This window comes from Corvus hawaiiensis, chromosome 26 (genome assembly GCF_020740725.1).
Source record: "Corvus hawaiiensis isolate bCorHaw1 chromosome 26, bCorHaw1.pri.cur, whole genome shotgun sequence".
Classification (NCBI taxonomy): domain Eukaryota; kingdom Metazoa; phylum Chordata; class Aves; order Passeriformes; family Corvidae; genus Corvus; species Corvus hawaiiensis.
The window spans coordinates 33,166,893-33,194,228 of record NC_063238.1 but is presented as its reverse complement, the minus strand read 5'-3'; the positions used below and the strand labels follow the sequence as shown (position 1 = coordinate 33,194,228).

The window sequence follows — 27,336 nt, the reverse complement described above, 5'->3', positions numbered from 1 at the left end:
ACAGGGGTTTTCTTCCTGGTTAGCTTCAGGCTTAAAGGACACATTGAAGCTGTTCTCTGCTGGGAAAGGAGATGACCACTGCCATCCCTTCATGCTTGCCAATGCCACCACCGTGGGCACATACCACATGCCAGGGGATGCAAACCTGACCTGAGCCAACCCTGTCTCCCTTCTTATGCTCAAAACCACTCTTAGGAATCCTCAAAGGTGACATAAGTTATGGCAGGCTCTCGAAGCTTTACACTGCTTTTAACACACAGGGTGTACCTCTGATTTCACTGCCACCTCCAGCAGTCAGGGCTAGCACGAGGCTAATGTATGCATCAGGAGTTTGTCCAAATGACACAATTACTCATCCAGACTCATCTGGAAAGAGATGCTCAGAGATCCTCATGACATGCACAAAATGCACCTTTCAGATTTTCACAGACAGCAAAGGAAGGTGCTTTTGGGTCTTCTCTTACAAAAAAGTGGCAGAATTTCGACAGTAACAGATCAAAACTTATTGCTGCTACCGACAGCCCTACATGTTACACTACCACTGCAGAGATTTCTTTCCTTTTGATAACATGCACCAGAAGAAACGTATTCATAAAGAAGCAACATTTATTAACAACGGTGCGCTCCCTTCCACCCCACAGGCAGATAAGTGCTGCTTCTCACCTACTCACAAGTGCTTTCCCCTAGTGCCTTGGGAGTATTTTTAGAGGGCTGATCCTGGCTCATTGAAGTCCTCTGAAATTTTGCTACTGACTCCAGCAATAGCAAGATCAAAGAAGAAAGCTGCTTCTTCTCTGCAGTCCTCCAGTAACAGAGGGATGGCCTGTCCATGGCCACTCAGAGGGCTCTTTTACTGAAGGTAAAACCATTGGAGATGTTGAAGAATATAATCAGTGCAGGTAGTTCAGTGAGCAGCTGCCGTGAGAGCTGCAGATTTGAGCTCTGGGTGGAGGGAGCCCGAGGGAAGAGCTGGCACCAACCCTGTGCACAACAAAGGGCACAGAGGACCCGTGTGCAGCCAGGCGACCCGATACTCAGAGACATAGCAGGAGCCAAAAACTCAGCAGGAAGAGCCCAGACTTTCATGCACTTAAGACTGTGCAGATGTAAAAGCCCAAGGATTCCTTTGTTTGGGGTCCCACCTCCAGAGGCACCAGTTCAAGCTGTTATTCTGTTATTGCACCATGATTATTTTAAGAACCCAGACATCTGAGACTCTGCTGTGGGAAAGCCTGGGTTGAACTGGTAAGGAAGCCTGTTCTGACTGAGTGTAGGGAGGCAAGCGGGGCACCCCACAGCCCACTGGAACCACCCGCAGTGAAAGGGCTTCAGTCCTGGCTCAGGTGGTGTGGGTGCAACTGCCAGAGCAAATCCTGGATGGTCAAACAGGAGAACTTCCTGAACAGGAAAGCAAGGTCACATCAAGATGGGTATCTACTGAATGCCTTATAGCAGAGCTAAAAAAAAAAGCAGTTCTTCTTTGCATTTACATAGTATATATTAGCTAATACCTACTCACTAGATACAATTACATATATAATACAAATAAAATAAAACACATTTTAATCCAGTATTTATAACAAATCCAATAAATGCAAGGCCATTCCCTGTCCTACTGGAGTTCGAGTCTCCTCCTGTAGGTGCTCTTCCCAAGCATTGCACCCCCTCCTTGCCCTTCCCTACACACACTCACAGCAGCACCTGAAATGCAGCTGCCCCAAGCACTGTGGGGTTTGGTTCATCTGTTGCAAGCCTGGCTGGATTTCAGAGCGTGGCAAACACAGCAATAGTCTGGTTTGAGGCACGCAAGCAGAAGAGTGTACTTGGAGAACTGCAGACAGGAAACATGCCAGATTGGTTATACCTGAGTCATAACTAACGTTGACAATGAAAACTGAGTCAACTCAGAGACAACTACTGTGCTCAGTGCCTCTGTGATGCTCTACCCTAATGCCACTAACAGCACAACTGGGACTAAGCACAAATTACCCACATAAATATCACAGTTGTTCTGTGTGAAACTGTTGGTGATGCAAAGCATGTGATACCCCCACTGCATTTGCTGCATTAGGAGACAGGAGCACATTCTCCAATATACAAGCAGACTCACAGGTCCAAGCGCTCCTGCTTTCAAGACATCGGGCTCCTGATTTCCACTAGACAACTCCATCAGTGAGCAGCCACTGAGAAGACAACACTACCAAAAACTACTGATGGCAGCAAAAAAAAAAAAAAAAAAAAAAGGGAAGGTCTAGAAGGTCTAGAACAGGTGGAGATGGGAAGCTGCAGGAAAGTTCATTGCAATTTTTGTCACTTCTAACCTCTCTCCTCTCAATTCACTTAACTCTATTCCATCCCTTGATGTTCTTGCTTATCAGGCAGACATGGAAATAGCAGTGTACCTTTTAAATCCCCTGGGACCAGTGAAGAGGAAAGCCAGCAAAGCCTGGTTTAGCTTTAAGTGGAGGGAATAAGGGTTTAAGTGAGGGGAGAAGACTCCACACTTGGTTACATGGGGATTTGCGACACATCACGGACTTGCAATGCAAAGTGTGTACATGGATCCCAAATCAACATAAAAAAAACCCCAAAAGCCCACAACCTTTGGGCTTCATTTGGGGGGAGTCCTTGTTACTGCAGTATCTCTGAGCACTCCCTTGGGTAAGATGTGCCCTTTGCTCCCACACAGGGCTTTGTGCCAGCTTGGATCCACCCTTATCCTCAGGTGGGAAAGTCAGACTTGCTTGAGTGCATGTCATACCTCTGCAGACTACATGCAAGTCCCAAATTACTGCAAATTGAAAATCTGTATAGCACATTACATCCATACAGGGAGGCTGAGTAGTTGATGCTGAGCTGAGGACCTGACAGGTAAACTCTCTCACAGCAGTCTGTGTTTGCTGTGGAGCATTTATTTCCCATTGTAAATCACATTTCAGCTTTTCTAGTACAACTCCAGTGCACATCTACCCAAACAAAAATACAGGCTCCCATCTTCTACTTTTCCCCCCTCTTGATGAACCCGATTTCCCTCCCTGGGAACAGCTTTCCAGGGCAGATCTGACTACCCAGACCTGCCACCCATCACAACACTCAGGAGCATTATGCATCAGGGACCCCCCCCCAAACACTCAGCACCAGGTCTGCTTCACCACACAGACTCCTGGCACAGCCATCCCTCCCCAAGAGCCCACTGCTCACCTCTGCACCAGCTCTGCTCAGGGACAGCTGAGCTCCTGACCTTCCCTCCTCCCCCATCTGCTGTACTGTCAGTATTTGGGCTATCAGCCACATCTCTCTTACCTATAACCGGGCCTTTTCTCTTAGCATGTAGCCTAAGCAGGATTGCTTTTCTCCAGCACTTCTCTGTATCCTTTGCAAAATTTCACCATATGATGAAAATTTCAGGTAGAAATGTTATTTCTGTACCTTCTCACAACAATTCCCATTTCAGCTACTTAACCAACTGCCTTTTGATACTCAAAAGCATCACTGCTCAGACTTCTACCTTTGCCAGTCACCATCAACCAAACCGTTCCCACCTCCTCCCAAGGAACAGTTCCACAGGTTTCCTTTGGTCGGGGCATTTGGTTCAAACCTCTCAGCACCCCTCATCCCTCTGAGGAAGCCTGATCACATCTGCTAACATAGCAGCACTCACCTCTTCCACTCCACTGGTAATGCCAGCTTCATCCGTCTGCTTGTCAGCTTCTCCCACAACAGCCACTGCCTGTCCTCCCCCCCACCATGCTGCCCTTCCAGCACAGCAGGACTTCCCACCATCCCTCTGCAAAGCCTGTCCTGGCTGCTGCCTTGCAAGCCCCATGGAGACCCACTTTTGCTATGAAACCAGTAGAATTTGGTTTTTGCAGTGTGTTTCAGGTCCTTGGTGGAAAAAAATAGTAAGGATTCCTTCCCAGACCTTGCAGGAAGCAGCAGTTGACACAGGTGGCTGCAAGCATGTGCTGCTCGGTGGCTGTCGCTATCTACCCAGAGACCCTGCTTCCATCACAGCTCCAGCCACATCCTGGGATCACCTTTGGATTCACTGAGGTTGCCATCAGCTAGCAGAGGGGTTTAAAAAGAGAACAAAGAATTTAGCAAGAAGTATGGGACGCACCTTAGAAGGATTTTTTAAAGAACTGCCTAACACCCCCATACTGCTTGTTATATTACTGCAGCAAAAACATTATCACTCTAATTTTGGTCATGACAACACACCTTCGGTGTAAATAGGAAGGAAAGCCTTAATTCTCTTCCTGGCTTGCTAGAAGAGTTTAGACAAATCGTTAGCACCTTATTTTACATGCCTGGGGACTGGTTTTGCATCTCTTTCCAAGTTGTTAATCCCTGAAGCCCAGCTGTGAGCAATGTGCAGCAGAGATCAGCTGTGCTGCTTTGGAAGGGGCACCTGACACTGTGTGACCAGAGCAGTGTGACAAGGACATCCTGCAGCCTGAAACAGTGCTATGGACCACCTATAGAAACTGTATAGAAGATCTTTGGTCAGGGTGGCATTCCTCTTGTCTACTTCTTCCCCGTCTAGTTTACAGCTCTGAGTTAAATGGGGAGAGACGAACAATTCTGAGGGCTAAGCCTGAGACCTGTCTCAAACATCTGTCCTAAAGTAGGGTGAAACATCTCTGGAAATGGTGCAGGTCTTTCAACTGATGGTAGAAGTGATTAGACCACTACTACAGAATAACTGCTTAACTTATAGGCAGCTGGGGCAAAACACATCCTAATCCATCTCTCCAGGTTTACTTTCACTCATTTATAAAATGATATAACAGCACCAACCCAGACTGAGAATGAGAGGCTGAGCTGATGAATCCCCAGGTCCTGGCCAGCCACCACACTGATACACGATGGAGGTAATATAGCCTCAGACCCATCTGCCTAAGTCAAAACCCTCAACACCCTTCCCCTCCCCTCAGGAAATAAAGGTGTTACCTTCCAAATAAGGTTTCAGTACAATATGAAGGAATGTGATGTGAATAGAGACAAAGTGTGCAATATTGAAGCTAATCACAGGAAATAGGGGCTGGAAGGGAATCCCATGAGAGCAACACATTCATTTCATTATTATATCACAGATGACATTAAGCATCCACTGAGTCCCTCATGGCAGAATTCTTGCATAAAAAGCACCCCCACTTACCAAGCATGATAGAACCTGCAACTGTTCTATAAATAACAGTTATTTACAAAGAGCTGTTAAATATTTATTTTTCTCTGGAGACTGAGTTCTCTGTTCATTTGTCTCCATTGCAGAATCATCTGGTATCAGAGAGCAGAGGAGCTCACCTAAAAAAAGACTAGGAATCTGTCCAGAGCCTGATCCGGACACAGCACCAGCCTCCTCCACAAGCTGGCAAGGGAAAAGCATCCAACCTGACACAGAGGGAACACGAAGCAAACAAAACAGGAATGATCTCATTCAGGAGGCAAAGGTAGAAGAAACATCAGTGACACAGCAGCGACTAATAAATGCTATCACACTGCTTCGTCCTTACAGAGCTGCCTTGGCACTGTACATTGAAAGAAGTGACAACCTTCAATTGTTAAGAGTAACTGCAGATTTGCATTACATTTGCTTTGTGTCTTAGGAACAAGAATACACTTCTCACAAGCAATAAATTAGTGATTTTTTACTTTTTTTTTTTTTTTAATTTTTTGAACCTGACAGATCAGAGTGGGGGACACATGACACAGGCTCAACCAAAAAACCCATGGCTCTGGAATACACTTCACTGCTAACCCTTTGTAGTAGTAATTGTAATAGTTCTTACTCCAGCTCGCCAAAAGCTGAGTTTTAATTAAATATTAAAAAGCTATTTGTTAAAATAATGTTTCCATAGCAACTAGAGAAAGCTAAAATACCCTGGCGCTTCTGACTCACAGCATATTAATCAACCAGCAGCTATTATATAATGAGCACCTCCCTGCAAGCACCAGCAGGAGCCACGGCACCGAATGCCTGAATCCAGAGCTGGACTCTGCTCTCTGTGTGCTTGCTGCCTGCTCCCAGCACAGACAGGCCTGGGGAAGGCCCCAGCTCAGGAATGCCCAAATATTTTGGGGAAGCCATGCTGGAGCCCTCAGGGTCAGTATGTCCCTGTGGGGACACAAAGGGGGGTGGCACTGGGCAAGGGGAAGTTCTGGCGAGGGGCACACGGACAGGGGCTCCCCACATGCCTGCAGCAGTGACAGGCTGAGGTGGCTCCCTCCCAGCAAGCCCTAACCACCTGCCTCCAATGCTTGTCTTGCAAATGCAGTGCTCATACCAGATCTATTTCTGTAATTTATTTAATTTTTTTAACATTACTGGAATTATTTTTTGCAGCAAGCACCTTCCTACTATTAGGCCAACTGTGCAAAACTCTGAAGGAGTGATTAAATCCTGCAGAGGCAAACAAGCTCTGCTGCTCACCCAGAAAAGCTTATTTTACAGATTCAAGAAACAAAACAAAGAACTGCAAACAACCACTCCCCCATCACATCTAATCCCCCCCAAAAGATTAAAAAAACCCTTCTATACTCTATCCATGGACCACAAGAATGGCAGCCTCAGCCATCCAGCAGTCAAAGCTGGCTGACATGTGGCTGCTGCTGGCCCTCACTGCCAGCCTTTGGGAGGCTTTGCCCTGGGGACACAGCTTTCGTTTGAGGCAGTGGAATGTCTCCCATTGCCTTGTCCTCGAGGAGCACCACCGTGTGGTCCCCAGCCATGGGAACAGTTGCAGAAGGGAGTTGAGTAGTTGATGCCAGAGCAACATTACCTCAGGGGAAGAGCACTGGGAGGCAGAAGTGCAGCTACATTATCATTTGGAGTTGGAAACTACCTTCCTCCCCTTCAGTGACCCAATTTTTTGCTTTTAAGTCCCCTTCCTCTTTTTTTTCCCAATGGAAAATAAATACCTAACCATGCAGTTATTAACCAAAAGGAATGTGATGAATATTACAGCATTTGTATGCCAGCTTTGGTTTCCTGCTGCTTTGTTTGGGTGTCACAGACTGTGGCTATGACAACCACAAGCAGTTATTGTACTGATGTCATTTGTGACATCATACTTAAGGGGAAGAAAAGGAAGAAAAAACACTATCAAAAATAAGATGAATGGAGCAAGATCCCAAAGGACCACCCCACCGGGCCTGCTGGAGAGCCAGGAAGCAGCAACCCTGTCCTCACCAAAGCCCAACCAGCTCAACTCTTGGGAAAACCTGCCCTGGGCTCCAATATGAACTGCGTATTTGCAGTTACATGAAAGAAATCCTGTCACCCCTTCTCATCTGGGAACTGTAATGGAGACTTTGGGCTAAGCCTCATCTCTCCTGACTAAATTTCTCCTGCTCTCCAACCAATTTCTCCTCCAAATCTTTATCCTTAAGTTAGAATAGTATTTCCCCCCCTTTTTAAAAATAAAACACAGTCTTTCCAAAATTTCTAGACAGTTGCCTGATCAACCACTGGGAGAATGAGCACTGATTTTGTGAGGAGCACACTGTTTGGAGAAGTGGCTTTGTGGGTGACAAGTACAAGCGACAGTTTCAGCTCTTCAGGGCTGCCACAGCTAGAGCCCAACCTCTTGCCCTATATAATAGCAAGGAGGCAGCACCACTGTTGCATTTGGCAAAGCTGTTTCTGTACATAGTGCTGGCACTCCTAAGACACACTGTTGTCATTTTCTCTGCAGAAAATGTTTGCAAATTCACTGCTCAGGCTCCAAGCAACAAAAGTAACCCCAAATCTATCTAAATCTCATCTGATAAGAGAACACTTTACTGCAACAAGTGTTATTTTTTTAAAGTTACACATCCAGAAGCCTTGACATAAATGAGTTAATTTATCCAAGCTACTTTTGCCTAAAGGACCGCTTCTCTGTCCTTCCTGCTCCCCCACCAGACCTGCTGTGCCTCTGCAGTCCAATGCTGCAGCCTGCCCTGGGCATCCTGTGATCTGCAGCCACCTCACCAACCTGTCCTGCCAAAGAGCATCCTGGGGTGGAAGGGCAGCCACACAACCACACGCCAGCTGAGGATGCTTCTCCTCCAGCACATACAACCTGAAAGAACCCCTCCCCTGCATCCTCTCAGGGCTTGGTTCCCCACCAAGAGATGGCTCTGCCTTGCACTGCTCAGAGAACAAAACTCCATCAGGGCAATCCTACCTGTAATAAAGTGGGTATTGGTTTTAAATAGCAGGACAGAGATGCTGCCTTACAAAGGGATGGTGTATTAAAGCCTAATAGGTGAAGCAACCGCCACTCGCAGCTGGCTCATAAATGTCCCCAAGCCCACTGGAAGTGGCAGGAGCTTCCCAAACCAACACTTTCCTGACAGCTCATAACACAGTGTGTCAGCTCTTGGTCTAGGCCCCTCTGCAAGAGTGTCAGTCAGAACTACCCCAAGTCACTGTTGCAACCCACGCTGCCACCCCTCACAGGGGACAGGCACCTCTGGGAGCAGCCACTGACAAGTTTCACCTCCAGGTGCTGGCAGGCAAACAGAGAAAGGGAAATGACAAGAAAGCCTCTTTTTCCTTCTCTCCCTCAATTCTCTTACAGAACAACTGATCCTGAAGCATTTTGCAGGGCAACACTGCAAGAGGACAGAGAGAGCAGACATACAGGAGCCAAATTCTTCCAGCTCTGGGTTTCCTGAGCTTCTGAGCAGGAGATGAGTTTTTCCGTCAGCATTGTCCCACTGCAGCTACCTCATGCTCCCCAGTTCCTGTCATGCAGCCAGAGTGTGAGAAGACAGGTAAATGGGAACTTGCAGTCTCCTTTCATTGCTGAGCTGTCACTGTATCTTGCTGCAGAAATTTCAGAGCCATCTGAGGCCATAACCAGTTGCCTGAAGAGCTCCCAAGGAGGATACCCTTGGCTTTATCTCTCATCCTCTTAACACAGCTATATCAGAGGCATCTGTGGATTACATGCCTGCATCAGCACTGCTGTTTTACTTTGACTTAATGACACAGACAACATCTACCTGGGACCAGCAAGTCCCCCCCTTTGAAGGGCAGGGGGCAGCTCCCCGTGTTCAACCTCTTTGTGGAACCAACCACCACAGGGGTCCATTAGGATGTAGATTCATTAGGACCTGAGAAAACACTTCCCAGATTTCAACACTGCCTACCTAACGAAAAACAATCAGGTTTTGTTTTTGAGATGAGCAAAGAGCTTTTCTATTGTGTGGATATACTTTGAGAGACACAATATACACACATGGCATATTTCTGCTGAGTTTTTTTCACTTGAATTGGTATCTACTCTTCTCATCACTCTGAAGCCAACACAGCTGTAAATAAACAGAGACCAGAGCCCACCCTGTACAATGCTTTGTAAGTGACTCACAAAAAATAAGCCCCACAGCTCAATTAGCAAGTCTTGTGTGAAAGTCTAAACACCAGGGAGTTAGAAGAAAACATTTGTGATTCAAAGGAAGAGTACGAACCATGGACCTTACTGAGGGAGATCAATACAAAACACTGTCATCATTTCACATCCCTCTTTTCCTCCAGTAACCACACTCATTGCCAGTATCCTTCACAAAAAGCTGAAAGAAGGATTCATTTTTTTTGCTTACCACTTTCTGAATGCTTGATAGGTGTTTATTGGGGAATTTTTACCACATCTTTACCAAACACAGAGGGACTCAGTTCTTCTCCTTTAACAAAACTAGCCCTTATTTTTTCAGGCTGATTTCAATTTGGGTCTTTATTCCAATCTAGCCCAAATAGATTTTTGTTGCTGTAACAGAAAACAGACTTAAGCCACTGAAATGAAAATAGAAACAAAACTCTGCTGATGTCCAAGTAACCACAGATTTTCACTACCACAGAACAGGAGTTGAGCTGATTATAAAAACCTCAAAAAAAACCCCTTATTCACCCCCTTTGCTAATAAAATTTACTTACAGAAAGCAGTAAAGCCCAGAGCAACAGCACCCAAACTTTTGCCCTGTTATCCAGCCTTGCAGCAGAGCAGAGAAGCTGCCTCAAGAGCCTGCACTATGCCAGGCACAGAGTCAGTGACTCTAACCAGTCCTTCCTGAGGTTCGTTTAGAACAGCACTGGCTGGTCCACCTGGAGAGCTGCAGACCAGCCACAGCTGATGGGAAATCCCAACCCACACCATTTAGCAGTGCATAGGAAAAGGTCATAGGGCAGCTGCTCTTTAAATATACATTTTCAGGGTTTAGAGGTTTTTTTAAATAGATATATATATATATATATATATATATATATATATATAAAAAAGCTCCTGGCTAAGCTGCTTTGAAGCAAGTGTGCAGGTGTCTCTTGTGATATAAAACTTTCTTCAAAGCTATTTTATCACATCAGGGAAGACTCAAATATTGAATAGTTTCCTGTTTTGATGACAGGGCTCAGGTGCTGTCCACACACACAAAAACAACCTCACAGCTAATCTGTGCTCTTTTTCCCTTCCAAGAGATGCAAGCTCACTTCCCAAAGAACGCCTCAACTCTTCAGCAAGATTCTGTCTTTCCATAGCTGGTAAAGCTTGGAAACAACAAACAAGCTTCAGATGGTGCAAATGATCCATTCTGCTGACCATATTCTCAGTTAAATGCATTCATGTGGTTTATATCTGTAGTGAGAGAATTATTCAGCCTATGTGGTAATACAATGCTGACTTTATTTTGTGAGTTGTAAAGAGGTGCCAAAGGCACTCAACTGGCTCCAAAATACTGGATTTGCTTGCTGTAAACATTTCCTGAAGTGTCTTTAAAAGAAAAAAATTAGAAGATTCTCCTTCTGTTTGGGCAAGCTTGGACTTCTCATGTAAAGGAAAATGGCAAGAAAAAGCTACTCACTTACAGCACTTGATTTCTTACATCCTGGGAATCTCTCGGTACTTCTGATACCTAAAAAAGTGGGAAAAACCATGTAAGTCAGTGAGAAAAATAGAAGAGAAAAAAATAGCAGCCATCCCTTCCCCTCTATCACTGGTAATTTAGTTTTTTCACCAGCACTAGGAATGCCAGCAGGAATCCAGCAATTCCCATTTCCACTGACCACCACTGACAAGCAGAATTTGAAAGATTTGGTTCTCCAGTCCTTTTACAGTAACATGATGAACTTTGGGAGCCTCTCAGGGAAAGAAAAAAATCCACATTTCTTAGGCCAAGCAGACAGTGGAGAGCACTCACACACTGATGTCCTGAGATACCACCACTGTGGTTTGCACTGGAAAAACCCACAAAACAGCCGCTGCAGCTGACACATTCCAGAACAAACTCTTTTACTACTGGGAATTTCTACAAAATGCCATCAAAATTGTCCTTCTCCTCCTTAAATGGACTCACCTGCTGTCTCCCAAAACTAAAGCTGGCTTTCCTCATTTTTGCCTTTTTTTTTTTCCCTAAAAAAACAGGAGAGGAAGGTTTAGCTTCAGCAGCTGCAAGAGCAGGAGTAAATAGAAAAATATTCCCCTTTGGCAGTGGCTGTATACACACCTGAAAAACACTGTGCCTGCAGGTCTGCAAGAATGGCTAAAGAGATAATAAACAGCCAAGGGACTGCTCTGAGTAAAAGAAATACAAACAGCAAACCACCCCACAAGCCCCCCAGGAAAAGAGGCAGAAGCTTATTGATTGCTTCAGCAGGACTGCGAGCACAACGTGCACTTTCAGTTCAAGCCGAAGTATTTGGGTTTAAAACTCCAGACTCCTGTTATCTGGCCTGAGGAAGGTAGGCTGACAAACCCAAAAGAAATCACTTGGAGTCTTTTGCTGCTTCCCAGCAGGTTAGGTTGATATTGTTTTGGATCTTTTCAAGGGAAGATATGACTTGATTTCCTGAAAGAGAACACTGGCTACTGGAGGAGCTGGGAAACCAGAAGGTATTACACAACCATAACCATATTTTAAGAGCTTAGGCTAGAAGAAGCTGCATGTTTATTCACAGATAGAAGGGAAGCTGCTTCCCGCTTTGCTCCATCTAAGAGTAAGGCAAAAAAATGCTAGTTTCACTGAATTGTAAGAGAGAAACAAAACACATGAGATAGCTGCAGATTTTGTGCTATTTATACCTCCAACACTTTGGGACCCAGCAGGCCACCTTCTGCTGCTCTTCATCCCTCTTTTGGGTCAGATTCTCCGTTCTCACATGGTAGGCTTAGGATGAAGCTGTTTCTGTATTTAAGGGGTTTAGTCCAGTTATATTTTCCTAAAACTGCTATCTGAAATCCTGCTTTTTAGAAGTGCTGTGTCCAACACACGAAAGTGACCCTACAGCTTGCCAACAGAAAGAAATAAACCCAAACCTATGAATAAAACGCTTCTAAAGAACAACAAAATCACCTACAATGCAACACAGCCCATTCCTTCCCCCAATTTCAAATCTCTGCTTAGAACGTTAAGTAAATGTATATGTGTATGGTGCTCTTGCTTCTTGGGACTGTATACTGACCCTCACAATTTTTGGTACTTCTCCTAAAGACCCAGCTGGTGAAGCTTCTGCAAGGATCTCCACTTTTGGAAACATAAAGCAGAAAGCAATCTTCAGGGTTACTAAATCCAATCCCTTGCTGTTTTACTCGTACTGCACGATCCTCTTCAGAAAGTATGCAAAAAGTTTCTGCCCCTCGTGGCTATGAGAATGATTTGAGTTTAATATAACAGCTCAGAAACAACTTGGTAATATATGTGTATATATATATATACACACACACATATTTCAGCTCTCTCAAACTATTTCACAGTTCTGGGAGATCTGCTACTGCTTTTGAATGCTTGGAGTTAGGCAACAGTGAAATGAAGGAGTCACAAACACATTTCATATAGAAACATCAACTTTTTTCAACAGGTAGGTAATTACTAATGAAAACTCTTGCCTGAGTTTGTTTGTCTTGAGCCTCCCTGCGTAGGCAGCTCTTGAGCAGCCTCCCATGGGGACATGCTTATTCCAAGGCAGCACAAGGCAGGAGAAAGCAGCTGTCCTTGCCATGAAAACACCACTTCCCTGAAACGCATCACAATGCTGGCATCAGGCAAATTCAGGCCAGACCTGCCCTCTGCACAGGAGGCATTCACACAGCCATTATCATCTCACCTACATGAGCTGTGCCACACCAGCACCTGCAAATAATGGACAAGAGCTGGGGAGATCTGTATCTGCTGGCTCCCATGTGGTGTCCTGGTGAGTACACGTACTGAACAGTTTATGGTGATTTATGTGTTACCACACACCTCCTGGTTCACAGGAATTGCCTGTCTGTGTGTTTACGTGGCCCACAGCATGCAGTGAATAACTCCAGCTATCCCAGCCAATCTTCAGTCTCTGCACACTGAGTAGGAGACTCAGCCACCAGCTGCTTCATCATTCTAGATGCTTTCCAAAAGAAGTTACATCTCATGGCAAAACAAAACAAAATAAACAAAAAGGCTTTTAAATACTTGATAAACACCAGCACTCCACATGGTTTCTGCAACCCAAACACTACAGCACAAACCACCTGAAAATGGGATTATTTTGCTTTATTCACCATGGAGCTGTTCACAAAAAAGAGATTGTCGAGACATCTTTAGAGAGTTAAAAGGTAAATCTCAAGCTGCTGTTACAACAGGGAAGAGAAATAATGGCACTTTTTAGATGCTTGACAGAAAGTTCCTTTGAGACTCTCTTAACCTACAGAAATTATCAATTTTGCAAAAGCCTATTTTACAGAGAGAAACGGAATTGGAAGCCCTGAAAGCACTTGCTTTCACAAGCTGTGCTTGAGATGAAGGAAAATAAACCCCACACTCCTGATTTCTTCTCCTGAAAGATGCCAGCTTGGTGGTTTAAACCCTGGGGTCAGCCAAAAGCATCCCCACAGACCAGGTCGTGCCAACCCTCCACAGCTCCACCACCTTTGGTCCTCCCCCCACAGCACTGCTGGTGACACATCAAATGCCCTGACTGCCTCAATGCCCAAAATTGGTGTAGAGGCAATACGTCAGGAAAAACTTCCTTCACTAAGCTAATGTGCCCAGGATGTTGCTTTCCTTTGCTGCTGGCTCAGCGAGGCAGGAACAGGGCAAGCCCACGATGTGGGGTGGGGCACTGGCAGCCACCCACCATGTCCCCGCTCCTCACTCCCTGGTGTTTGTATCATACTAGGCATTTATTAACTCTTCAGTGTAGCTTACACCTATATTTCCCTAAAAACCACCATGATCAAAATTACCACCTTAGCGATCTGAATTACTTCTAACAGCAGACGAGCAATGCCTTCTATCGAATTAAATATGCACAGCTGTGTAGGAAATGGGGGGTTTGCAGCCTCTCGACTGCAGACTGTTATTACAGCATGATTAGCAGATACAAATGTTCTTGAAAGTCGTCTGTCTCCACACATTGAAAATCACAGCTACCCCAACAGATCCCAAGAGCCCCAACAGATCCCAAGAGCCCCAACAGCTCCTGGCTGCTGGTCCAGTCCTGGTTAAACATTCACCAAACCTGGCAGAATGCAGCATCATGGACTAACGTGCTCATGAGCATCCTTGCCTTCAATGTCTTTTCATAAAGTTATTAAAATTAACCCATCCTTCCCCCCATCCCTACAACCTAAAATATAACTGAAAGTTTACATCAAAAACCTAAATATGCAGTGAAAAAGCCATTAAAAAACCTCCAAGTACACTGAGGTCCCCATGTAAGCTCACACACTGTGTAGATGGTGATGTTTGGAGAGACCACAGGGTATCTCCCACACCACTCCATCCCCAGCGGTCTTATCCCTGTCCCACTCGGCACTCAGCTGTCCTTCTCCAGCCTTTTGAACGAAGCTTAAAAAGAGAGGGGTATTTCCACCCCACAGCAGCTGCTGCTGGCAGACCCTGAGCTCCCCAGGAAAACCTCTGGTGCTGACCTGGAAAACACAGAGTAGGAGGCCCCTGCCAAGAGTCATATTTTCCACATCATTAGTATGACAACCACTTGCACAAAGTCCTTATCCATGCTGCACCATTTTCAGGGATCTCTGAGCAGAAGCTGTCCCAGACAGTCAATCCAACGCTGCACTATGCTTCAGCTCTCCAGCCTTAGCTTGCTCCACGAAAATTTCTATAAACTACAGGAGTAAACCAAACCCCTCTTTGCAATGCCTTCTTAGTATTACCAGCTACTTTTGGAAATATTAACAGCAAAATAAGAGTAAATAAAAACAAAAAAAAAAATTAGCTGTCTTTAAAAAAAAAAAAAGTAAATTTCATAGGTTTAGGTCATTTTCACTGTGCAGCACTGTCCCAGAAACTATTACCCCTCTCTTAGAGCTTCAGAAGATTTCAGGAAACATGTTCTCCATCAGGATGAAACTGATCTCATATGCCTCTGGGGGAGAAGCAGGAGCATGATACTCCAGGGAAGTGGATGGCTGAGCCAGGCAGCCTGGGCAGCCACCAAGGCCACCTTCACCTGACTGGCACCCCCAGGGGACTGCTCCAACCCCCTGGGCACAGGCTGCTCAGGGCCAGGTTGTGCCCATCCATAGTTTTACCTGAAGCTGGTAAGAACTGGTTTGGCTGCTGGCAGCAGCTGAGGTTGGCCTCAGCTGCAAGGTGAGATAGGGGCTGGTGAGGGTCCTGGCCTAGCTTCCCTGGCACTGGACAGACAGACAGACAGTGATCCTGCCACTTCTCATCCCAGTGCTCTCTTGAAAAATTTGCAAATGAACAACAACATTAGTCCCACAGCCCTAGCATGGGGGATGATCCCCAGCCTCTTCACTGAGGTCCTACAGCCCTTCTGCACCTCACTTTCCATCGATATGTCTACTTCATTGGGAACCAGAGCACCGAACCAGAATGAAAGAGAATGGGAAAGCATTGCTCAAAGCGAATTATATTTACTTTTCAACACATCCCCCAGTTGCAGATGTCAGCACAGAGAAAGGTATATTACTTTCTTTCCTATCTCCTTAACTGTTCCTAGCTTCCTTCAACAAATCAAAGTGTTTTCTTGAAGGGTGAGAAATCTCAGTCTCATACTATTTTAAACTGGCAGCAAGGGGTTTAGAGCAAGAAGAAGATTTGATCATATAAGGAAATTCAACCAGAGAGAGATATCCTGTAGGGTTCTGGATAAGAAAAAGTTATTAATTTATTGGCTTTTAGTAAGGTTAAACTACTTCACATTATTCCTCTTGAACCTTTCAGACTGTCAGCCTCTGGTTAGTTACATACTTGCCCATAGTAATAAATGTGTTGGAAAAAAGTTGTTGGACCCCTCCTCTGCCAGGGCCATGACTGAGAACTGTTTTCCAACGAAGTGGTTGCTGCACTGTTGTTGGACACTTTTTCTGCCCAACATTTGTACAGCAATAACGTTCTATTTTTGAACAACCAAGCTGTGGACTGTTAACCTGCTAATTGATTTTCAACACCATGGGATGTCCCCTTATAGAGTCACAGAATCATTTATGTTGGAAAGAACCTTTACGCCAAGTCAACCACTAAACCACTTCCCTAAGTGTCTTAAATACCTCCAGGGATGGTGACTTCACTGGACAGCCTGTTTCAGTGCCTGACCACCCTTTCTGTGAAAACCTGTTTGCTAATATCCAATCTAAAACTCCCCTGGTGCAAGTTAAGGCCACTTCCTCTCATCCTGTTACTTGTTACCCGAGAGAAGAGACCGACTCCCCACCTGGCTACAGCCTCCCTCCAGGGAGTTGCAGAGAGTGGTAAGGTCTCCCCTGGGCCTCCTCTTCTCCAGGATAAGCACCCCCAGCTCTCTCAGCTGCTCCTCATCAGACTGGTGCTCCAGACCCTTCCCCAGCTCCGTTGCCCTTCTCTGGACATGCTCCAGCACCTCAGTGTCCTTCTTCAACTTGAGGGGCCCAGAACTGGACTCAGGATTCAAGGTGTGGCCTCACCAAAGTAAAGAGAGACAATCACTGCTCTGGTCCTGCTGACCACACTGTTTCTGATACAGGCCAGGATGCCACTGGCCTTCTTGGCCACCTGGGCACACACACTGGCTCATGTTCAGCCACTGTTGACCAGCATCCCCAGGTCCTTTTCCTCCAGCCAACTTTCTAGCCACTCCTCCCCATGCCTGTAGTTTTGCAGTGCCTGTATTCAGATCCATTCAGGTGTCATACAAGTTTGATGGAGAGACATAGCGTAAGTTGTACACTGGGGACAGAGCCAAAAATCACACACTCCTTCCACTACCCACCAAATACCCAAGCTCATAACAACAGCAGTGTTAGAGTGGGAAAAACCAAAAGAGAGTACTGAAGTGAACACAACAGAAGAACATGCTACCCCACATCAGTCCCTATGGTCTAAATTCATGTGCCAATTTGGGAAGGACGGGGGTCATCACTCAAGGCTGCCTGTAAGAGCAGGCAGGTGGGGAAAAGTGTTGTGAGCAGCAACTCATCAGCACAACTTCACATACGGATGATGCTACACTGCAGCCAGAAACATCACCAGCTATTTTCACTGCTTAGATCCGCTGTCAGAGTGACACAATTCAAGGCCTCCCAGCACGATTGTTAGGTTTGGCCTGGTCTCTCCAGTTTCAGCCTGATTTCCTCACCACATGACAGAGCTCGGCAGCAATCACTCTTTTCCCTTGCTCTTTATTCATTCCCTCTTTTGTTTCCCTCAACCCTCAAGCTGAAAAGAAAAAAAAAAAACAAATAAAAGGGGAAAAAACAAGACCTATCAAGACCAGACAGCGATTACATTTTGCTGCCATAAAAGTGAATACAAGAGGAAGGGGTTTCCCTTTTCCGGCTGTTTAGACCATTTCTACTTTTGGCTGTAAGCACTAATGTGCTTGCAAATTCCTTCCAAACACAGCAGCCATTGCTGCAAAACTGGTGCAAGAAATGAAATGAGCACAGGATATAAACATAAAGCAAAAAATCACTTTGCTCCTCTCAAATAATTGTGTTTGTGCTTCATTTGCTCATGAAGACCAGCACTGTTACATGTTAGTGGATCTCTTGTTTTCAGTAAGACCATCCATGTCCCTATACCTGGAAAGTTCAGTGAGGTGTACCTGGGCCAGCAGTGCCATACATTCATGCCAGTTGACCTATTTTCAGCTACCAGTAATCACAGAGCCACAAACAGACCCTCGGAAAGTTTGCCCAGAGTCCCTTATATGTTGCTATATGTTCTTGCTTGGTCCTGAGCTTCAGCTGCTCTCCCCACTGCAGACTCCTGGAGCTCCTGATTGATGAGAGCATCTCCCGGGGCAGGTTCCTGCCCGCAGCACTTGTCCCAGCTGCACAGCTCTGGCCCTGTCTCTTCAGTTTCCCCATGCTCCAGTAAATGGAGCCAAAAGGGGAAAGTCTGCATACACTGAGCACTTAAAAAAAGCGACTGACCCCAAGGACTGGGAAGGATTGTGGAAATCCCCACAAAGCAGTTGCTTTTGTAGCCTTTTCTCCCTGTCCTGGGGATAGAAAACAGCCTGGGCAGTGTGTCTGCTTATTCTGTTAAGAACTTTGGGCCCATCCTTCCCCTCCAGCTAGACTTTAACTTTTAAGGCCAAGAATACAAAGGGATGGAATGAAACTCTCTTACAGCCTGTCAGTCTTGCTGTACCACAAATTTATCCTATCAATTTGTCACCTTCACTGCACTGATGTCTGTATTGAACAGTAATTTGTTATGTGTCCGGGTACACAGCCCTCAACAGCCTGGGATGTTTTTGGAAACCAAAGCAATAAGAGGTTCACTGAACGTGTGATTCCTCCAGATCTAAGTGCTATACTGGAATACAGTTAAGGTTTGGATCCACCTTAGTATGAGGAGTGGACCCATGAGAACTCATGAACGTTAACAAGACCAAGTGCTGGTGCTGCACCCAGGTTGGGGCAACCCCCAGTATCAATCCAGGCTGGGGACGAACAGATCGAGAGCAGCCTTGCCCAGAAGGACTTGGGGGTGCTGCTGGATGAGACACTGGACACCATCCGGCAATGTGTGTTTGCAGCCCAGAAAGACAGTCCTGGGTTGCATCAAAAGCCTGTGGCCAGCAGGTTGAGGGGAGTGATTCTGCCTTTCTACTCTGCTTTGGTGAGACCCCACCTGCAGTGCTGTGTCCAGCTCTGGGATCCTCAACACAGAAAGGACATCAACCTGTTGGAGCAAGTCCAGAAGATGCCACAAAGATTACTAGAAGGATAGAGCACCTCCCCTATGAGGAAAGGGTGAGAGAATTGGGATTGTTCAGCCTGCAGAAGAGAAGGCTTCAGGGTGACCTAATTGCAGCCTTCCAGTACCTAAAGAGAATTTATAGGAAAGATGGGTTAAGAATATCTACAAGGGCACGCAGTGCCAAGACAAGGGAGAATGGGCTCAAATCAAAGATGAATAGGTTTATATTAGATATTATGAAGAAATTCTTTACTGTGAGAATGGCAAGACACTGGCAACAGGTTGCTCAGAGAAGCTGTGGGTGCCCCACCCTGGGAAGTGTTTAAGGTCAGGCTGGATAGGGCTCTGAGCAGTCTGGTCTAGCGGGAGGTGTCCCTGCCCACGGCAGTGGAGTTGGAATGAGATGATCTTTAAGGTCCCTTCCAACCCAAACCATTCTATGATTCTAGTGGAATACATCTGGAACACCAGATACTTTTTAAGCTTTCTACCTGATTCACAATGGAGGACGTAATTACATTTCAGAGAGAGAACCCTGCTACTGCTTAGATACACCTTTGCCACTCACTCCAGCAGAAGCAGGTTTGAACCAAGGAAGATAAAGTGCAATTTCCATCCTGCTGTGAAGACTGTTCAGGAGAAATGCACTTTCACCTTTTAAAAATCAGACAAAATCAGAATTCATACAAAATTTATCTTATCCTTCCACATAACCAGCAACATGACATTACATTTCTTCTGTCTCATGATATATTTAATGAGGGGGAGAAAACCATACAAGTGCACACCCCTTTCTCCAGTACTCCTTGTTATTCTTCCAGAACAATTCTTCAAAGCTGCTGAGATCACTGTATGTTACCTCCTTTTTGAAGGATCAGATACATTGCATCAAAAAGCATGCAGGAAAAGTTCTAGGGCATGAAACCAATTTTTGCACACTTTTATCTGGGTCAGCTTTTCTATTGATTCTGCAAATACTGTATCATTTCTTTTTAAGTTAAGGGTTTTCTTAGTTTAAAAAGAAGAAAAAGAGAACATCAGAATTTAAGTCAAACATCCATCTGAGCCAAGGACTGGTTTTGCTGAGTGATTCCAGATCAAAAAGGTAGATTTTTTAAATAATAAAATCCAACTAACAGTGAAAGGGCATCTGGATTGACTTCCAAATTCAGTAAATGCCCTCTTCCCATACTGCTTCTATTTTCATTAATACCATTAATACCATCTTTGCTGTTGGGTGTTCAAAACAACAGCTGACAACACCTAAGAAAGCTAAAATGAAACAAACACATTAAAACCACTCAGCCACGTTTTAGCATTAATTCATCCCTTCCTTTCTCTGCCCCTCTGCCAAGTTTTCCTCCATGATTATGAACTATTTTGCACAGCCTCCAGCTTTGCTTTACATTGTTCCATCAACCTGATGTGTTTCTTGAGGCGCTCTGAAATAGAAATAATAAGTAAGAACTGGCCTCAGGTGACATCCTGTTTTAGGAGGAGATGACTTGTTCCAGACATCTTGAAGATCTTGTATCAACTTCATCTATACACACATATGGTAAATGGAGATAGGACACTTTTCAGAGGATTCCCACCAATAGGTGACAGTTTGTAGTATGGACAAACTCAGAAAATTTGCTTACAACTTCAGATGACAGCAGAAAAAAAAATAAATAAAGTAGTTGGGAATTCCAATTAGGTTGGTGAAAATAAAGAGCTAATCAACTGTCTCTCAAGTGCTTTTCCAGAATGGAATGCTTTAACTTCTGAGAGATGCTTTTTGTGTATTTTGGTGATGGTGCGATGCTGGGACCACCACGACATTGTCCAAAAGTCTGATTATCAAGTGTGCTTCTTCTGGAAGCTGGGCACCTGCTTTGACGAGACCTTGTTCCATGGGGATCTGGGCATATAGCAAGAGAGACTGTGTACTTCCAAGTCAGAGCTCAAGAGGGGTCTGACTAAGATGAGCATTTATTCCCTTGCTCTGGGACTTATCTGGCAAGCTCAAGATCCAGAGGAACATCTGGACAGATCCATCAACCTTTTTATATTCACTTTTCCCAGTCTGGAGAGCTGTGATGGAAAGACGAGTAATCATTTCCATCACACCCGCTGTGTGACACAAACAAAACCCCCAGCCTAAATGACTTCTGATATGCAAATAATTTAACCCCAACACTTTCTTGCCATGATTTTACCCAATAAAGCCTTGTCTTCATTAGGAACACACCGTGCCAGTCCTGCACTAGGCTGCTGGATGCTGCCTCCAGCATCGCACATCTATAACCAAAGAGCTGCAGACAAGTGAGCTGCCCTCTCTGCAGCAGGGCTGGAGGACCCTTTGCCCAAGGATGGCCCTCCTTCCAGAACCCCGCCCTGCTCTACTCCATCCATGGCCCAACTGCAGTTATTAATATACTTCTAATTGCAGGAATTATTGCTCTGTTACACTCTGTCTTCTCTCTTCCCCCATGCATTAACTGGTTGCTTGGAGCTCTGCAATCTTTCAAAGAAAATGCTTTGAAAAACAAGACTGAGAAGACTCACGTTAAATTGGGAAATGAGCACGCCTTGCTGGCTACCCTGGGAAACTAGGACAGGCTTCTCTCGACCAAATCTCCAGGTATCTCTGAGGCAGTAACAGTCGGCACAATTCTTAAAATACGCACAGGCTGATTAAAGGCTGGCTTACAGCACTCACTAGACTTGCAGCACTAGTGCAGACTTTTAAAATCAAACAGACATGACGATTTATGAAAGAAACCTTCTCCAAATGCAAGGCTACTGCTTGCTGGACCCCCTTCCTTGCTCTCCCACCTCACAACACACCAAAAGCTCCCCTTGGGAAAGCCTGAGGTACCAAACTGGGCATAAGCAGAGGTACCCACACCTTGGAAGTCAGTCCAAATTCAAACTAGCAGCTGTTTCAGTGTTAAAGTCAGGTTGTAATCCACACTTTTCCAGGGCTCCTGCTCACCAGCCACCATCCTGCTCCTCCCTTGCTGGGATATGTGGCACAGATGTCTGAGGAGAAAGCGGAGGGCTGAACCGGGACAGCTGGCCAATGGATCTCCAAAATGTCAGAGGAGACAACTGCACAGCAGACTTTAAAGCAAGTATCCCTTCCCAACAGGACACTTTCCCTGGGGGAAAGGTTCTCCCCTGTACACCACATCCCAGGCCCTCTCATTCATTTGCTTGCCTCACATTGAAAAAGCTTCGTTAGTGGAGAGGAGCCGAGTGCTGCCCGGCCCTGAGCTCTGCTCAGTGACCAATAAAAGCCGGACTGAGTAACCAGCAAGTACCTTCCTCTCCTTCCCCTCACAACAGGGGGAACAAGGGCTGCTTCCCTTCTGCTGCCTTCCCCACCTTCCTCTCAAGTATCAGAGCACCCCCATTGCCAAAATGAATTTAATATGGTGTTTTCATCCTCTTATTATGGATGAGGCAGAGCAAGACTAATAGTTTGGGTTTATTTCTGTTATGTCAGTTTAAATTAAAGCAAGGTTGCAAATCTGGCTTTGTCGCACCCATTACTTGGCTGAGACCACCACACCCCAGCAGTGCAAAGTGCTGTCTGGTTACAACCCCCAGCAGGCTTCAGCTGTGGCAGATGGTGCCCCGGCAGGGTATCACCCTGGCCATCGCTGCTGGCTGCCATTTCTGTGCCAGGCTCAGGGCTGTGGCACTCCAATGCCCATGGGAGCAGGGTGGGCTCCAGCTTCCCTCGACACCATCACCCTGCACCAACACTCACTCCACAACCCTGAGCATGCATTCCAGCCACCTTACTAACACCCCCTTATTTAAATATTTAGGCCACTTTGCCACAAATGTAGATGCTTTTGTTCCTCTGCTCTTTCACGTGGACTTCAATAAACAGGTTTTGGTCACCTGTCCCACAGGTCATAATACAGGGGACAGTTTAGCATCTTGAACAGAGCCATCAAGCAAATAGGTTAGCGTATGAATGTTAATGTACAAATATGCTGAACCTAAATGGACTCTCTCATATGAGATTCAGAAATTACTACAGGAAATATAATCAGAGGTCACCAGAGAAAGCTACTGGTAATTCTCAAATTTATACAGAATCATAGAATAGTTTGGGTTGAAAAGGACCTTTAATTATGTATTAATTACAATTAAAATGGACCATAGTCCAAGCCTCTGCACAGATACAACCTCTCAGTGAAGGAAACATTGGCTCTGAAGAATATCCTATAAAGCAAATTAAGCAAACACCTTTAAACCAAGCTCAGCAACCCTCCAAACACAGGCAGGGTAGTTAAGCTCTCTTTAGCCTGTCCTTCATGGATCTTCAAAGCAGTCTGTGGAATCAGTCATAACTTTCCCATTCGTCCTTTGCAACATTATGACAACTTCTGAATAACTGGGAAGCAGCACAGCAGCATCAACTGGAACATGCTCCACTGTCCAAATGCAAAATGCAGAGTTTGGATTTAATTTGTATTTATATGGCTGTGGTTTCCAGATGAAATGTGTGGTCTCAGCAAAAAAAAGACCCAGAGTCTCCACTGCCTTCATCCAAACTCAGCCATATGCTCTCACATGTCCCTCTGAAACAACCGGTGCCCCACTTGTGCCCCAAAATCCCTTAGAGCACTCTGCCCTACAGGGAGCCTGTAATGCTCTGTTGAGAGATGAGCAGTGCTCAAAAATTTTATTCTTGATGGAGGCTGTATTTAAAAAGTTTTTCTACTGTCCTCAGATAGTGTAGAGTTTCACATTTTGGATGTGTGACAAAGCAGGCATCGTGTGCAAGGAATTATAAATTCTGACTGCACAAAATTACCCTAAAGCTTGAACTTCCGGGCTGGATATGGACCGAACTTGACCGCTTGAATCAAATTGCTCAGATCTTCTTTGCTGCTAAAATAAAGGCAGAATTTTTCCTGAAAGATTCCTGTTCCTCCTCAGTTTGCAGCAGAGTTTAACTAGAGGCCTGTCAAGTTTCTAGTCTGCACCTCAAATAGCCTTGTCAAGTCATACAACCTGCAAGAAGCAGCCAAGGTAGGGTTTTATTGTCAGGGAATGTAAACAAATAGCAGGCAGTGCTGTTCATCTATTTCAGGTTGGTGCATACAATTTTAATTAAAGCATTTATGTAAATACAGATGCAAATGAGGTTCAGTATAGCATCTGGCAAATTACTATCAAAGAGCTGAGGCTACTGGCAAATTATCAGCATGAGCTCCCATGATGTGAAGGTACAAAATCCAGTCTTGGTCCAGACACTATACATTTTATTTGGCTTAAATTGGCAGTAAAACACCATACTGATACATACAAAAGAAGTTAAATAGTCTTTCATTTGAAAAAAGAGCACTGAGGAGGTAAAACAACATCCTTAAAATTCGTCCTTTGGACAGCCTGTGTCTAGCAAGAAAAAAACCCTTTTTGTGCATTTCTGCAACACCTATCAAAGAAACTCAAGGCGTCTCTGAAATGTTAATTAATCCATACTCTCCCCAAGGGATATCTATTTTAAAGATGGTTATATGGAGCCTGCATTCATCTCTCATTTGCCAAAGGCTCGCAGGGGGAAAAGCCAGAGAGATCGAATTTGGACCTTGGCCCTGCTTCTCCACGTTCTCATCACAAGACTTCCCTCCACAAAAATCACAAGAACTCACTTACACCAAAGAGGTGTGAACCTCTTTGGCCTAGATATCACTGCCTCAAAGTAGTGTTAACTTCAAAACCTTGTTAAACTCGCAAAGGCTATTACAGGACAAGAAAAATAAAGGAAAACAAATCACAAGAGAGAAAAAACCCATACACACAACATTTGAAAACTGAAAGAATCATCAGATCGTGCTGAAAGGATCTTATCTTTGGAAAATGAAAAGGTATGATCAAGGTAATCTTCACAGAAGTATCAGCCTGAACTTCTGCTGACTATTTCTTCCCTCCAGGTTCAATTCCATCTTTAGGGCCTTGCAAGGGGAGAGCAATTCTCCTTCTTTCAGAACTGCCCGATAAGACCAATGCTTGGAAAGAGGGAATAGCTCCTATGGTTTCAAAGCAGACTTAACTTGATCACCATCAATGATGCTTAAGTACATGCTTAACATTTTCCCTGCAATACCCTTGCATATTTCCCAGGATATGAAATTCCCACTGGCACTGACAGAAGTGAAATCACATTTCCAATTTATTTGGAACAGATGCATTAAGTTCCTTGGAAACAATTGTCATTATTGGTGATGAATAAAAGGAGGAAAAAACACAGTACGGTTTAGAGTTGTACAGGTACATTCACAGTGTGACAAAATGTGACATACACATGTCATATCATTACTATGACAACACTGTTTGGAAGATGTGTAACCAGCATTTTGTAAGCATATGGTCATATACTGGCCCCTTCCTGTGCTCAAAATGAAAAACAAAACAGAGGGACAGGAGCTAAAGGCATGAAGCCACAGACTGGCCAGTTTGCATTCCTTTGCCCTGATATCAGTTATAACGACTGCACAGTCATTCAAATGCTTTGCCTATTGACTTGTTTATTTGTCTTTAGCACCAAAAACCCCAAAAAAACTCCAAGAAACATATAGAAATAGCAAGTGTTGGTTTTGAACATTGGGACACCAGTGTAAATTCCTACAGTAACTGTGATTTCGTGGCTGCAGGGAGAGTGTGGAAGAACAAGAAACACTGATGTAATTAAAAAAATGATACTGAGGTCACACCTCCTATTATCTGTTGGAACAGGCTAAATGCAAGAGCTTTATGCTCTTTATGCTCTTGGAAATTGGACGTCCCTGCCTTCCATGGCTATCAAGAGAACTGGCGCATATATATATGTGCATATATGTATATGAAACTTGCTGGAGAGCAGTTAACACTTCAAGCTCTGCTTCTCCATAGCATGTCTGCATTTTAACTGGAGTACCTGCTCTAGAAAAATAATTTCCTGGGTTCCCTTTGCAGGAAGAAACTTTGCCAAGTTTCACTGGAGGGGGGAGGGGTCAAGACTGTTACAAAGGATGAGACACCTCCCATACTTTGGGAGAAAACCAAGCCAAAATCACAGCCTTACCATGTATTGGTTTCAAGTCAGAACCCACATTCCTAAAGGAGGCCAAGTTGGCCATCTTGACAATTTCTTCTTGATAATCACATCTTAGTAGACTTTTATCTTATCTGATGATTTAAGCAGGCAATTTCAACAGATTGAATGATTGCACTAGTTTTGCCAAAAGCAGTGAGTGACTTGCAACATACAAGCAAACAGATAAATAAAAGACTTGCAGGTCTGATGTGGCCTCAGCTGGCACATCCTCAGCGATTCGTTTGGAAATCAGTGGTCCTATCCTGTACTGACAAGCTGAGCCACTCAGGTAGCAACTCATTACCCAGGGACATGGGTGGACCAGAGGAAAAGAGAGGGCAAGAGGGTATGGTTCCAGCCAGGCTATGGGAGAGGTTTTAATTCCCTGACCTTGTGTAAACCGTTTTTATTCCTCAGAGCTTCTTCACTTAATTCTTGTAACAAAACTTTCCTGTATCACAAATACTGATATGGAAAATACCCAAGAGGATACAAGGTGCTTGTATTTTAAGAAATATGAGATCAAATAAGCACCAATTAACCACTCTTCCCCCTGCTTCTCCAGTGAGGCTGGGGATAATCTTGAAGTGCTCTTCTTGAGCAAAGAAATGTGTAACTCTAAAATGCTGGGGAGGAAGAGAAGAGCAGTATTTTATCAAAGAACCTGTACTAGCAGTGTAACAACATAATCTCTTGAAGGGAGCCAAGGATTAAAAGTTGGTGCGGAAAGACAGAGCAGGTAGTAAAAATACAACAGTATCCATCTTTCAAGACTCAAGGAGTGAAGCTGTGCTAGATAGAGGGAAGGAAGCTGCTCTGCCCAAGAGGTAAAGTTGTGCCTTGTTTCCTCTGTCTGAAAATTTTTCCACCTTTTATTTTTGGATCTCGCAACATTATCCAGCACTAGATGGCACATAGCTAGAGTAACAGCCACCATGTCCTGCTCAGAGCACAGCAGGAACACTGGAACCACCCTGCAAAGAAAGAGGGCAAGAGAGAACATGGAACATTAAAATGCATCTCTCACCTCTGTTCTACTTAGGAGGATCTGAAAAAACACCTTTAAAAATTTACAGCAACTAATTTCCCAGAAATACTCCAGCAGCAGAGGAACACCC

The 27,336-nt window shown here is 44.8% G+C and overlaps 1 protein-coding gene across 7 annotated transcripts in view; it reads right to left on the bottom strand.

Moving 5' to 3' along the window:
• ZHX2 (zinc fingers and homeoboxes 2) overlaps positions 1-27,336 on the bottom strand; it is a 75,514-nt gene that overhangs the window by 32,490 nt on the left and 15,688 nt on the right. For 2 of the 7 annotated variants that reach the window (XR_007199873.1, XM_048286168.1), the window contains exons 1-3: positions 12,060-16,764; positions 11,335-11,390; positions 10,847-10,893 (exon numbers count right to left, since the gene is read on the bottom strand). The exons of 1 other annotated variant lie outside the window; for it this stretch is intronic. The gene's annotated coding sequence lies outside the window, so the exon portion shown is untranslated. Of the gene's footprint in view, positions 1-10,842; positions 10,894-11,334; positions 11,391-12,059; positions 16,765-27,336 lie in introns of those variants that run through there. 4 more of the 7 variants (XM_048286169.1, XM_048286174.1, XM_048286171.1 and 1 more) reach the window with 4 other exon arrangements.